The 15,323-nt window shown below is 41.8% G+C and overlaps 1 protein-coding gene across 3 annotated transcripts in view; it reads left to right on the top strand.

The window, feature by feature from the left end:
- Positions 1-10,094: 10,094 nt before the first annotated feature.
- The window catches only part of SCAPER (S-phase cyclin A associated protein in the ER), a 485,805-nt gene continuing 480,576 nt past the window's right edge, over positions 10,095-15,323 (top strand). For 2 of the 3 annotated variants that reach the window (XM_059912693.1, XM_059912690.1), the window contains exons 1-2: positions 10,095-10,129; positions 13,254-13,327. The gene's annotated coding sequence lies outside the window, so the exon portion shown is untranslated. The remainder of the gene's footprint in view (positions 10,130-13,253; positions 13,328-15,323) is intronic. The other variant, XM_059912691.1, reaches the window with a different exon arrangement.

The raw sequence follows: 15,323 nt of genomic DNA, 5'->3' as shown, positions 1-15,323 counted from the left end.
CTTCTTTGTACAAAATAGCCTAGGAAAGGCAAAAAAGAAATAATCGGTAAATATTAATATATACAGAACAAAAATATGCATAGATGTTAATCATCTCTATAACTGGTCATAAGGGCAGAGTCGATATTTATTACTTCCTTCTGTCACTATTCATTCCATGCTTCCATTGTCCTTAGTCAATGATTTGGCTGGTGGTGGCTCTTTGCCTGGGTAGTGAGCCAAACCTTCATTCCTGAAGGATCCAAATCCTCAGTGGTCTTGCCTTTATTGGGTTCTTCCTTTAATCGTTTCTACTAGAGATGGAAAAACAAGGGATTCCCCAATGATTCCTCCTGGGTACCAGAATCCTCTGTGCCCTCATCGTGTGGCAGCAACTTAAATCGCCCTTGTTAGTTGGGACTGACCACTCCAACCAGTATTGTAACCTCTCCTCTGGCTATTGGTTTAGTGGCATGAGGACCCCAAAATAGTCAGGTGTCAGTTTCAATTTCTCATTCAATTGGACCATTATTGTGTCCCCTCATGAAAGCACGCCTCCCTTGGGACTGTAGCAGATGAGGTGGATGCCTCTGTCCATATCCCCTCGGTCCACCTGAGTCACCTGCAGCTGCAATAGAGGCTCCCTGCACAATGACAGCTTCCCCCCTTCTCTAGTCTCTTCCTGTGAGTTTTTTCTCACACTCTGCCAAAGGGAAACAGCCCAGAAATGCAAGGGAGTTAATGTCCTTTAATTGGAGTTGGTGAGTATATGCCTTGCCTTCCTGTCCTCCAAAAGGACAATTCTGAAGCTTGTTCCATACTGTTTTTCAGAGGGATCTTGATGAGATTGGGCTTCAGTTGTCCACGGCAATCACCTGCTCATCATCACACACCTTTCTGGCTTTTCTCCTTTCTCTGTCTCACTTTCCTCCCTTCACTACTTGTGCTTATTGGAATCACCTTCCAGGTAAACTGCCTGCACCCAAGACCCTGTCTTAGGACAAGAACCCAAACTAAGACAGGAACCAAGACCTCTAAACCAGAGGAGTCTATGGCTGGGGAGAAGGGAAACTAAATTTTGTCAGAAGGTTATTAGGTGTAATAGCTTCCAGTACCTGGGTATTTTGGCTGTAAGAGAAACAGCACCATCTGTTGGTCACTGGCTCAAAACATAAACTCCATCCTGTTAAGATAGCACTGGACCTCACAGGGTTTGTTCCACAAGTAGTGCTGTAATTATGACTTCAGTAGGTTATTCCATCAATCTACCAGATTAGATGTTCTCAGATGATGGGGTATGTGATAATATTAGTAAAATACAAGAGTCTGAGACAATTTCTCTTGTTTTCAAATGAGATCCTTGGTGAGAAGCAATCTGTATAGGATATCATGATAATGAGTCATGGAATCAGGGCATTCCATAAGTCCACAGATGGTGCTGCTGGCAGAACCATTTTGGATAGGGAAAGAAGAAAGAAGTATCTATTTCAGTGAGAACAAATTTCTGCCCCATTATGATGGAAGATGTCCAATATAATCGGCATGCCCCCAGTGCCCTGAGGAATGGTGCGATAGCAAGGGTTCAGTATTGGCTTCTGCTCTTGGCAGTCTGAGCTTTCTGCCTTGGAGAGGGAAGTCCATGTTGTTGAGCCCTTATGCCTGCTGCCATGGCTACTAGTACACAAGCCCAGTGAACAAGGACTCAGTGGCTGAATAATGAAGCTGACCAACATCCACAGGATGGGTCATCTCCCTGATGATTAAGAGCTTTCTCTCTTTTCAAAAATTAGTTAATTAATTAATTGAAGTATAGTTGATTTACAATATTGTGTTAGTTTCAGGTGTACAACAAAGTGATTCAGTTATGTATATATATATATACACACTTTTCAGGTTCTTTTGCGTTATAGGTTATTACAAGGTATTGTATATAGTTTCCCGTGCTATACAGTAAATCCTTGTTGTTTATGGTATATCTACAAAGTAGTTTGTATCTGTATATGGTAGCTTGTATCTGCTAATCTCAAGCTCCTAATTTATCCTTCACCCCTCCCTTTCCCCTTTGGTAACCATGTCTCATTTTCTATGTCTGTGGGTGTATTTCTGTTTTGTAAATAAATTCATTTGTATTATTTTTTATATTCCACATATAAGTGATATCATATGATATTTGTCTTTCTCTGCCTGACTTACTTCGCTTAGCATGATAATCTCTAGGTACATCCATGTTGCTGCAAATGGCAATATTTCATTCTTTTTTATGGCTGAATAATATTCCATTGTATATACATACACCACATCTTCTTTATCCATTCATCTGTTGATGGACACTTAAGTTGCTTCCATGTCTTGGCTACTGTAAATAGTGCTGCTATGAACATTGGGGTGCATGTATTTTGAACTATAGTTTTGTCTGGATGTATGCCCAGGAGTGGAATTGCTGGATCATGTGGCAACTCTACTTTTAGTTTTTTTGAGGAGCCTCCATACTGTTTTCCATAATCGCTACACCAACTTACATTCCCACCAACAGTGTAGGAGGGTTCCCTTCTCTACACATCCTCTCCAGCATTTGTTATTTGTAGACTTTTTAACCTGAATTTTTTAAAGTGAATTTTAAAGAGATTCTTGACCTTGATCTTGATGTTTTGGGCTTGATAATTCTTGGTTGTGGGGAGGTGTCCTGTGCATTTCAAGTTGTTTAGCAGCGTACTTGGCCTCTACCCACTAGATGTCAATAGCCACTAACTCCCTTACCTCCAGCTGTGACAACCAAAAACATCTCCAGATATTGCCTGGTAAATGTTCAGTAGGGGACAAAATTGCCTCTGGTTGAGAACCACTGCTATACAGGGATATCGCAATATTCTTTTCATGGAATTTTTGTGTCTCTGGCATTCATACGTCTTACTAAGAATATTTGCTACTTCCTGTTCACCAAGCTAATCAACATGATATTATCAATGTAGTGGATCAGAGTGATGTTCTATGGGATGTCCAGATGATCAAGGTCCTTGTGGACTATACTGTGACAGAATTTGAGAACTGACATGGCCCTGAAGTAAAACTGTAAAGGTCAGTCACTGTTCCTGACATATGAAAATTTGTTGCTTCTGATTTTCTTTGCTAATTGATTTGAGAGGAAAATGATTTGCCAGATCAACAACTGCATGCTACGTGGGCAGGATTATGTTGATTTGCCCCAGCAAAAATGCCATATCTGGATCAGAAGCTTCAAGTGAAGACACTGTCTAGTTTTTTTCATTTTCATTTGACAAATATTTATTGAGGCACCTATCACACATTCAACACTGTTCTAGGTACTAAGAATATATTTGTGAACAATCATGTATTTATATTTATCTATTAACAATGGTTAGAAATCTCCTGAGTAGAAGCTTGAATAATCCCAATCACAGGTCTGTGGTATTGCTTCTGGCTTATCATTTTGTTAGGGAAGGGCAGTTCCAGGGGCTACTTGGCTCTGCCTACCAAAATGGTCCACTCTGCATGTTTCAGGGAGCTAGTGCAGGAGATCTGCCAGTTGCCAAGTATGTCTAGTCTAAATACACATTTAGAACCTGGTGAAATTACCTCAGCATGGGTCTACAGAACCCACTGAGCCCTCTGTGTGATGGACTTGGATATAAATTTAATTTATTATCTGATTACCCAAAGCCCTCAGTCTATCCGGGAGCCCCCAAGGATTAGCATAAATTCAGATCAGTGTCTAATAATCCTTCAAAGTCTGGGTATGTCCCTTCCCTCAGTGCATGCTCATTCTATTAATAGCCACAGGTCCTTTTGGGAAAGGCTTGGAGAAATATTTATGGTATACAGTTGTGACAATGTCGCAGTGTCCTTCCTCAAGAGAACCCAGTTTCTCCTTCAATCACTGGGCCCTGGGCGTGTGCCATAACTGGGAACTAAATGAGAGGCTATGACTTCCTTTTGTGGCTACTCAAGTCGGGTTTCTGTGTGCTAGAACTTTAGTTTTCCCAGTTGTGTCTATCAAGTAATACTTTAGTAGGTTACCCATCTATTTCATCCCTAGGGGCCCTGTCATCAAGCTGGTACCCCCACAGACCCCTGAGGGCATTGCAGGGCTTTCAGGGATGCCCATGTTTCTCTCACTAATGTTCTCTCAGTGCGTTAGTTCCCTCTGTGCCCTTCCAGGAAACATAGTCAGGGGGAGGGTGAGCAGGTTACACATAACACATTTACTCTAATATTCCCATCACCTTGACTCTTTCATATGTGACACTGTGGCTTTACCTTTTTGTACAAGACTCTTTACATTTCTTTCTCCCCATTACGTGAGTGAAGTTCTGGCATCTCAGCTTCATTGAATGTAGGCCACTACTGAATCTTAGTTTCAGTCAACCAATTCAGGCAAGCTGTTAGAAAGGCTCAGTTTAGCACATTAAAAGCAGAAGGATACCTGTGTTTAAATTTAACCTGACTCATCATTTTATTCTATCCTTTCTCATATAATACCCCTAGAATCTACTCGGGTATAGTTTTCCAGGTTATTGGTAATGTAAATATAAAAGACACTGTAATTGTTTGGGTGTATGAGTTTATTTATTTATTTTCTGGAATATACCTTACAATTCTCTCCTGGGTCCCTGGATTTAAGTTAATTTTTTATTTATTTATTTTTTTATTAAAGATTTTTTTTTTTTTTTGATGTGGAGCATTTTTAAAGTCTTTATTGAACTTGTTACAATACTGCTTCTGTTTTGGTTTCTTGGCCGGGAGGCATGTGGGATCTTAGCTCCCTGACCAGGGATTGAACCCACGCCCCCTGCAGTGGAAGGCGAAGTCTTAACCACTGGACCACCAGGGAAGTCCCTGGATTTAACTTTAGAAGTGGGTTTGGAGGTAATGGCGGGGGGGGGGGTGGTGGTGGCTAGGATTTGAGGGAGACTAGATATCTCTTTGCAAGGCAACTGCTGCATGTAGAATCTTTAAACAAGGAAAGGTCACTTTCCTTATAAAGAGGGGGCACAGGGATATTTAGGGGGCTAGTTGGAGGTCACCTCAAATGTCCCCATCCTAAGTCACAGGGCCCCGCTAATTTCCAGCTGATGTCCTATCTTTAAGGCAGTGACTTAGAAAGGCTGTGAGTTCAATGTCATTATACTCTAGCAACTTGGACAAATAAATTTGGTTCTGATCCTCAGCCATGGTCTGTCCTTAAGTCGTAAGAAATAAGAGATTCTCAACTGCACTGTACAAGCTTTCTGGTTCTCTGATCACACCTTGAGCTGAGAGTTTAAAGTCCTGAATTTAACATTTTTGTTCTCTAAGCTGCCTAATGCTTGTGCCTAATGCTTGTCAGCCTACTCTGTAGTCCTTGTAATTATCATTACAGTAGATCCAAATTTTCTAATTTCCTTACCTTCATCTGGCACTTTATTTCAAGCAACCACAGATACTAATTCAAGCAATTACAGTACAATTGTCTGCCATGGATTACTAGAATTTTATTTTCCACTCGTTGGAGGTGATAACAGCATTCAAGTCAAACAGGTGAGCAAATTAATCTGCTGGTGAACAATGGAAAGATGTGATGTTATCAGAACCTCAAAGCCAAGGCTGTCAGGCAGAATCTAGAGCCATGGCAAGAGGTTCCCAGTTGGAGCTGGAGCCATGGAGAAGATGCATTAACCATTGGAGATGATGCCTCAGGGAGAGCAAGCGAGGGGAAATCTCTTGGCTTCTCCTCTCCTACTGCCAAAAGCAGAAAGAAGCAGAGAAGCCAGGGAATCCACCTGAGAGAAGCAAGAGAGACTGTTTTCGAAGGCCTCCGCATTTCAATTCCAGTCTTACAGTAAACTCTACTTTTTATTGGGTTCTTGTTCCTTGTTTTCAAGGGGATCTAACTATCAGACTTTGAACAAAGTGCTTTGGAAGCCCAGTGGAGAGAGCAACCAAGCTTGCTGCAGGCGTGCAGGAAAGGATATCTGAGGTCCCAGAGGTGAGTGGGAGTCTGCCAGGTGGCAAAGAAGAGCAGGAGCATTCTGGAGGGAGTAGTGTGTCAGAAGTCAAGAGGTGGGACAGGACAGGGCAGCTGAAGGAAAGGGGACAGTTACATAATAGTACCTACCTCATATATTTGTTGTGAGGCTAGATGAGAAAATAAACACTATAGCTGATATAATTTGAGCTCTAACTATAGACTAAGCTATTCTAAGTGCTTTCTAAAAATTGATTCATTTAATACTCACAAAAACCCATTGAGGTACATCTTACTGCTACATTTTACAGGTGAGGAAAATGAAGTTTAGAGAGTTTAGTAATTTTTTCAAGGTCACACAATGACATGATCTGACCCCAAAGTCAGAGTCTTAACTGCTATGGGATACCACAATTCTATACTTTTATTGTATGTGATTTCTTTACATGGATTAAATTTAGTCCATGCAAAGTGCTTCAGTGTAATGCCTGCCACATGGTAAATGCTCAATAAAAGATAAATAACTCTATCTATTTTCATAGCATAATGATTCAAAGAGGAGCTTTGGAGTCAAACAGACCTGGGTTCAAATCCTTTCTCTGCCCCTTTCTAGCTGTTTGCTCTAGGAAAAGTAAGTCTAGGGACTTCGTTGATTTGTAAAGTGGAATAGATTACCTAATTCTCAGGGTTGCTGTCAGACAAAATGAGACCATATATAAATATTGTCTTGCACATGGAAAATACTCAGGGAAAGATAGATATTACTGTTATTCCAGTAGTTAGGAACAAATTGGACAAAGGTCCAGGATGGGGAGAGAAAGAGAGGAAGAAGTGAATTCCAGGGTCTCAACGTATTTTATTTTGTCTGGAGTATAGGGTGGTTGAGGGGATGGCCTGGAAATGAGCCTGGAGAGGTCAACAGGCCTGATCTTCATGGCCTGGTAGGCCATGTCAAGGAGCCTGGAGGGATAGTAGAGGCACTCACACAGCACATAGGACAGGTATATCCTTTAGCACAGGCTCGGTTATGCTGCAGTAACAAATGTCCACACACATCTGAGTGGCTTACAAAAAAAAATGCTACAAGTCCTTTGGTGATCAGCTGTGGTTCTGTTCCATGTCATCTTCACTCTGGAACCCAGGCTGATGGAACAACTTCTCTCTGAAACAGATTGCTAGTCTTGTGGCATACAAAAAGGAGACATGGTGAACCCACCAGCTGGTGCTTAAAACTTCTGCTTGGAGTTGATCTTTCTTCTCAAATTTTATTGGCCAAAGCAAGTCACATGGTCAAGCCTGCCACCAGTGGGGCTGAAGAAGGGGCATTTCATGGAGGGGCACCAGAGTATTTGTCAGAACAATAATAGGAACAGATTTTGTGCAAAAAATAATGAGTGGTAACCCAATTTAAAAATAGGCAAAGGATTTGAATAGACATTTCTCTACAGACGTGCACAAATGGCCAATAAGCACATAAAAAGTGCTGAACATCATTAGTCATTAGGGAAATACAAATCACAACCACAGTGAAATACCACTTCACACCTACTAGGTTGGCTGTAATAAAAAAGACAGGCAATTCAAGTGTTGGAGAGGATATCAAGAAATTGGAAACTTCATATACTGCTGGTGGGAATGTAAAATGATACAGCTGGTTTTATAAATAGTCTGGCAGTTTTCCAAAAAGTTAAACATAGAGTTACCATATGACCCAGCAATTCCACTCCTAGGTATTTATCCAAGAGAAATGAAAACATATGTCCACACAGAACTTGTACACAAATGTTCATAGCAGCATTATTCATAATAGCCCCAAAATGGAGGTAACCTAAATGTCCATCAACTGATGAATGAATAAATAATATAAGGTGTATCCATACAATGGAATATTATTCAGCCATAAAAGGATTGAAGTATTGATACATGTTATAATGTGGTTGTAGCTTGAAAAACATGCTAAGTGAAAGAAGCCAGTCACAAAATACCACATATTGCATGATTCCTTTTGCATAGAATGTCCAGAATAGGCAAATCTATATATGGAAAAAGTAGATTAGTGGTTGCTTATGGCTGAGGGGAAGTGGGCAAGTGACTTTTAATGAGTATGGGGTTCGTTTCTGGGGTGATGAAAATGTCCTAAAATTGATTATAGTGATGGTTGCACAACTCTGTGAATGTACTAAAAACCATTGAATTGAACACTTTGAGTGAACTGTGTAATAAGTAAAATATCTCAAGCTGTTTTATATGTATATAAGAAAGATAATGAGTGGTTTTTGGTTTTGTCTTCTTGATTTTGAGAGGTTCAAGTGGAGATGACCAGGTAGTTAACCATGTGGATCTGGAGCTCAAAGCAGAAATCAGGGCTGGAGATATATATTGGGAAATCTAGGGGACAAAGATACTAACTGAATTTTAAAAGAAGCAATCACCAGAGAGAGTGCATCCAGCTGGAAAAGAGAGGGCCTACACCTATCCTTGAGGGATACCAACATTTAAGGGGTGAGAGAAATAACAGAAGACTTCAAAAGAGGTGGAGAGGGAGTGCTTAGAGATGGAGAAGTGAGATCAAGAGAGTAAAAGTGGAAGGCAAGGAAAGAGTGTTTCCAGATGTAAGGAGTGTCAACTGATTCCGAGAAATTAAGTTAGGTCATGACGATAACGCCCATAGGATCTGCAGTAGGGAGATCCCTAGTGACTTTGAAAAGAGTGGTTTTCATAAGGTGGTGGGGCAGAAACCGGAGGGCAGTAACATGAGTATTTATTTATTTGGCTGCGCTGGGTCTTCATTGCTGCATGCGGGCTTTCTCTAGTTGCGGTGAGCGGGGACTATTCGTTGTGGTGAGCAGGCTTCTCATTGTGGTGGCTTCTCTCGTTGTGGAGCACGGGCTCTAGGTGCGCGGGCTTCAATAGTTCCAGCATGTGGGCTCAGTAGTTGCGGGACACAGGCCCCACAGCCTGGGCTCAGTAGTTGTGGCGCACAGGCTTAGTTGCTCCATGGCATGTTGGATCCTCCCAGACCACGGATTGAACCCGTGTCCCCTGCACCGGCAGGCGGATTCTTAACCACTGGACCACCAGGAAGTCCCTAACATGAGTTTTTAGACATGAGTAGTAGTTGAGGAATTGGAGACGTCCTTGTGTAGGTAGTCAGAGAGATGTATCTGTGAACGGCAGATCTGTAAACAGAAGAAAGAAAGCAGAGGTTGAAGTGGGGTTTACTGTAGTGCTTATCATCTCATTATCATGGAACTTCATTATGTTCACTATTTATTGTCTGTTTCTACCTTGCTCCAGGAAGGCAAGGATTTTTATCTCTTTTGTTTATTTATTAAGTCCAAGCATCTAGAATAGCATCTGACATATAGTAGGTACTCAAAAAACACTTGTTAAATAAATGAATGAAAGAGCAAGTTTTCTAAGAAGGCAAGAGGGAAGAGGAGCCAGAACAGCCAACAATATGGTTCCTGCCCTCACAGTGCTTAGTCTAGTTGTGAAGTAGACTCCATTGGATTCCATAACTTCCTGCTTACTGTGGGAAGCAAAGGAGAGGGAAAGGTAAAGAGCTTGAGTTTCTCAGCTGTATGAAAAGTGATGGGGGAATATTCATGTGATAATTATGGTCTGCGTTGTTCAGAGCTCTAATTTAACATTGTTAAATTGTTAGGTCTTTGTACTTCGAGCCTTTCAAGCCTGGCGCACAAGAGGAGCTGAATAAAGCTTTGCGGTAGAGAATAAACTGTGTTCAGTTTAGGGCTGCTGCTTTTCTGAAGCGCTTTCAGAGTCACAGATTTTTGAGGCGGACTTCTAGGTTCTTTATCTATGGGACAGACTGTGGTGATAAGGCAGGCAGGGGGAAGGGGCTGATTTCGAGAGACAGAGAGAACCGTGTGGCCAAAAGCGCGTGCAATCGCAGCCTAGTGGGGGGAACAGCCACCTACAAGCAGCAGCGCCCGGGCCACGAAGCGAGCCCACGCCCTGCCTCCCACTTCGGCGGCCCATCGGCGGGAACCGGGTTGCGCTTGCGCGCGGACTGCGGAGAGTGGAGCGGGGAGAGGCGCGGCCGCAGCTGGAAGTCACGTGGTGCAGCGGCCAGCCGCCCCGCCCCTCTGCAGCCGCCCCGCCCCGCCCCGCCCCTTTCCCGGCGGGACGCTCGGAGCCGCGCCGAACTGCGCAGGGCGGTCAGGGGTGAGTGTCCGCGAGGGGCGCGCGTTGCACAGAGGTGGGCGGGCCTGGGCTGGGGTGCGGGCCGGCGGAATGCTTAGCGGGGGCCAAGGGGACAAAATGGCGGAGGGGTACGCCCTTTCACCCCCTCCCCTCATCTGGGAGTGGGAGCGGAGAAGGGCAGGGAACACTGCTGGGGGAGGGGAGCAGCGGCTACTCGGGAGGGCCCTGGGGTCCTCTGAGGAGGCCTGGGGGCGGGGGTGGGCAGGCTCTGGGCCTGCCCTGTGGACTCAGCTGGGGGTGTGAGCGACAGGGGACTGCGCGCACCCTGCGGGCCGAGAGGTGGACATGGGGGCTGCTTTACTCCCTAGAGGGGCGGGCGGCCCGGTCCAAGGCTTCTGGAATACCTAAACTGCGAAGGGCTAGCTGAGGAGCCGCCCTCCCAGCCTTTCATTTGACAGGTGATCGTCATCATCTCATTCTCAGCGGGGTTTACCACGCTTTCCCTGCACAGTGACTCGGGTGTTAGCTCTGCCCGGGAAGCAGGGCGGGAAAGGTCTCTCCATCTTACAAATGCGTAAACTGAGGCCTGGAGGGGTAAAGAGTTTAACCAGGGCCTGGCACCTGGGTGTAGTAGAACCCAGACTTCTGCCTCTTTTAGTGCTCCCTTCCCAGCACCTTATTCCCACCTTCCCTCCCCTACCAGTGAGGGACGGGATTGTTTGAAAGCAGGCAGAAAACTGGTCCTCCAAGCAGCACCTGCTGCTGTCAAGTGGCTCTCGCTGAGGTGGGGCCCGCCCGCCTGAGAGCAGCTTCCTGTCGTTGGTGAACTGTATTCCTCATTCTGTTTGTGCTAAGTTGTTCTAACATGAAAATAGCTGTTCAGTATAGTCATCTTACTGAATAGATAGTAGTTCCTTATGTGTATTATAGTTTGTTACAGTTTATATATTGATTTCACGAACATTAATTTCATCCTCATAAACAATCCGAGGTGGAAGGATGGGATAAGCGTTATGTCCATTTTACCAGTGGGGAAACTGAGGTCATTACTTGCTCCAGATCACCCATTGGTGAATGGTTCATCTGGAATTAAGTTTTCAGACCTAAGGTTGGTATTCTGACCAGTGTCCCTGTCTGGTTTATATTGATGCTCTGGCCCTTGTATTTTTTTTTTTTTTTTTTCCGTGTAACTATGACTTTTCCTAAAAATGTGGTGGTGCAGATTGATTTATGCTGCATATTGAAATGATCTGAATAATATCCACTAAGGAATTAATATTTTAATTAATCAAATAATTTTTAATATGATTTGGAAAGGTGTCTTTGTGGGAGGAAGTGTGGTATGATGGCCTTGAAGGCAAACTGATCTGAGTTTGAATCCCAGCTCTCCTACTTGTCCTTGGACAGATTAATTTTTCTGAGTCTTGGTTTCCTCATCTATAAAATATAGATATTATTATCCACCTCATAAATTTGTTGATAGCAAGTAAATGAGGTGTCTGTAAAGCGTTTAGAACTGCTCCTGGCCCATAGTAAGCACTCAGCAAATGTATGCTCCTTTCCTTCTTTCTCTCCACTCCATTGAGCTGCCATTCTTTATTCTCTAAAATTCTCTAAACCCTGGTGGTTTAGGTCAATCTACCTGGTGGATTATGCATGGAAGCATAATCAGTGTTGCTATATAAATGCAGTTATGAATAATTTGTTGATTGGTCTCCAAAGGATCTAGTGTTTTAAACATAGACTTCAAAAATATTTGTCCTTACAGCTTCATAGATATTTAAGCATCACTAAAATGTTGATTTGATATTGACTTTATTAATTCCTTCATTTAACCACTTTAATGTTTTAAAGATAAGATGAAGGGGCTTGAGATTTTGTCTTTTCTTTCACCTTCATACCCAACCACAACCCAACCTAGTTTAAAGGAGAAGCAAAAATTCTTTGGGAATCACATGGGAACATTCTTTAAACACTTAGAAAGTGATGGTGGTGTTTAGTGGGAAGTTAAATAGAATTTTCTTTAATGGTGCAATCTAATATCCATTGTGAAATTGGCATTTCTGAAATTGTAGAAGTGAAAACGGCAAATGGCATGTATAACAAAATAAGTCACTAATAGAAATCTGTTTCCAGTTTTATGCTGGGATGGTAACCTTTTTCACAAACGTGTTTGGCTTTGGCAATAAGTCTTATGGAATATAAGCAAAAGATCTACAGTCCATTGGTGGAGACAACCTTAAAAAAATATTAGAAGGAAATGATTTATAGGCAGACTTTCCCCTCTGTGACATGAAACACTAAAGATTTCATGAAGCTTTGCTAAAATAATTACTACTTTTTAATGATAACTTCTTTTTTTAAAATGTATGTTTATTTATTTATTTATTTGTGGCTGCATTGGGTCTTCGTTGCTGCAGGTGGGCTTTCTCTAGTTGCAGTGAGCGGAGGCTACTCTTTGTTGCGGTGCGCTGGCTTCTCATTGAGATGGCTTCTCTTGTTGTGGAGCACGGGCTCTAGGTGCCCAGGCTTCAGTAGTTGTGGCGTGCGGGCTCAGTAGTTGTGGCTCGTGGGCTCTAGAGTGCAGGCTCAGTAGTTGTGGCGCATGGGCTTAGTTGCTCCGCAGCATGTGGAATATTCCCGGACCAGGGCTGGAACCCGTGTCCCCTGCATTGGCAGGTGGATTCTTAACCACTGTGCCACCAGGGAAGTCCCATAACTTCTTAAAGTACTAAGTTTATTATATATTTTGAAAACGTGTGAAGTGGAGAGAATGGAAAAATTAATTGCTGTAACCAATTTATTTCAGCAATTACCTATGCATGGGCAGTCTTGTCCCATAAAAGCTATCACTTCCCATTGTTTTGAAGCAAATCTCAGACATCATATTTCATTTGTAAAGATTTCTGTATGTGTCAAGCCAGCTTTTAATATACTATTGGAAAGAGAAGTAATTTTGATATTTTCAAAGAGGCATGCCAGGTTCATGGGAGAAAATAAATGCCTTTTACTTGATGTATTCATGGTAGTAAATATAGGTGTGATCAGAATTGAAAACCTCATTAAACAACTTGGAATTATGAAATGTCTGTGTTGCTCTTCAAAATACTACTTATTTTACTGTAACACACTTACTTTCCATTAGGACACACGTGAAAAATTACTGATAGTTTTGGAGTATGCGGACATCAGCATTGTTTAAGTACCAGTCTCAGAAAGGTAAATACTAAGATTTTCTTATATTTCAGAAAAAGCAAAAACATGGGTGATAGATTTTATGAACATTGGAGAGGAACTGATTGAAATCCCGATTTTTCTAGAATTTATTGACAAACATGAGACAATGCATAGATGTACTGTCCTGACTTCAGTTAATTGGGCCTATAATTTTTAGAATAGTGCTACTAGCAGGCTTCTCACTATTTTGGGCCTGCCATTTGATTCTTGCCTTTTCAGAACCTGGTGCCCGAACTCAGAGAAGAGAGAAGCCTTTCCTGGCACTTGAGCCAGTCTTCACATTTTTATCTCTAGAACTCTCAGGTGTCTCTACATTCTGGGACTGCAGGGCAGGGTAGGACAAGTGAGACCTCAGTTCATCACAGGCAGCAGCTTGTTCAGAAATGTTGGGGCCAGTTAGTTCTAGTGTTCATTCCCTGTTTACTGACTTGTTTTGTTTTTTGTGCTCTATTTTCTGTGTGGCCATTGTTTTGCCATAGCCTGGGTTCTCAAATTTAATTTGAGTAGCACTGCCAATATATTGCCATATCCATTTTTTTATATTAGCTGATTTTTCATTTAGGTTAGTGTTATAAATTTTCTTTTAAAATTTAAGTAAAAATGTAGTTCTTTTTATAGAAAAATGTTTTGTAGATAATAGTATGGATGGTAGTTATGGCAAATATCATGAAACTAGTAACTGATTGAAATTTTGGAAATTGTAAGTTCTATTTTTAAAAAACAGCTTTATTGAGATATTTAACATACGATTAAATTCAATCATTAAAGTGTACACTTCAGTGGTTTTTAGTGTATTCATGGAATTGTGCAACCATCACCACAATCAATTTTAGAACATTTCAGTATCCCACTAAGAAGCCCCATAACTATTAGCATTCATTCCCTATTCTTGGCTTCCCTCCCCACTTTTGCATCCTACTCCCTACCTCTGCCCCGGGCAACTACTAATCTACTTTCTTTCTCTATGAATTTGCTTATTTTGGCAAATAGAATCATGCAGTATGTGGTTTTTTGTGTCTGACTTTTTCCATTTAATGTAACATTTACAAGGTTCATCCATGTTGTAGCATGTATCAGCACCTTATTCCTTTTTTTAAAATATAAGTTTCAGGTGTACAGCATTATAAGTTACCATCTGTATACACTACGAAGTGACCACCACCACAACTCTAGTTAGCATCTATCACCATGTAGTTGCCCCCTCCTTCGTCCACTTCCCCCCCACCCCCCCACCAATCCCCTACCCCTCTGGTAACTACTAATTTGTTCTCTGTATCTGTGAGTTTGTCATTGTTTTATTTTGTTTGTTTGTTTGGGGTTTTTTTCATTCCACATATGAGTGAAATCATACAGTTTTTTCTCTTTCTCCTTCTAATGTATTTCACCTATCATAATCAATCCATGTTGTTGAGAATGATAGGATTTCATTCTTTTCTGTTACTGAATAGTATTCCATTGTTTATGTATATCGCATCTTCTTTATCCACTCATCCATCGATGGAGACTTAGGTGGTTTCCTTACCTTGGCTATTGTGAATAATGCTGCAATGAACATAGAGGTGCATGTATCTTTTTAAAATAGTGTTTTCTTGTTCTCCCAGTAAATACCTGGAGGTGGAATAGCTGGGTCAAATGATAGTTTTATTCTTAATTTTTTGAGGACTCTCCATAGTGTTTTCCATAGTGGCTGCACCAATTTACAGTCCCACCAATAGTGTATAAGAGTTCTCTTTTCTCGGCATCCTCTCCAACATTTGTTATTTCTTGCTTTTTTTGATAATGGCCATTCCAACAGGCATGAGGGGATATCTCATTATGGTTTTGATTTGCATTTCTCTGATAATTAGTGATGTTGGACATTTTTTTTCATGTGCCTGTTGGCTCTCTGTATTTCTTTTCTGGAAAAATGTCTATTCAGATCCTCTGCCCATTTTTAAATTGAGTTTTTTCTGTTGTTGTTGAGTTGTATGAGTTCTTT

Source organism: Balaenoptera ricei, chromosome 2 (genome assembly GCF_028023285.1).
Source record: "Balaenoptera ricei isolate mBalRic1 chromosome 2, mBalRic1.hap2, whole genome shotgun sequence".
NCBI classification, from domain to species: domain Eukaryota; kingdom Metazoa; phylum Chordata; class Mammalia; order Artiodactyla; family Balaenopteridae; genus Balaenoptera; species Balaenoptera ricei.
The sequence above is the reverse complement of the archived record's forward strand: the minus strand, read 5'-3'. Positions and strand labels throughout refer to the sequence as shown.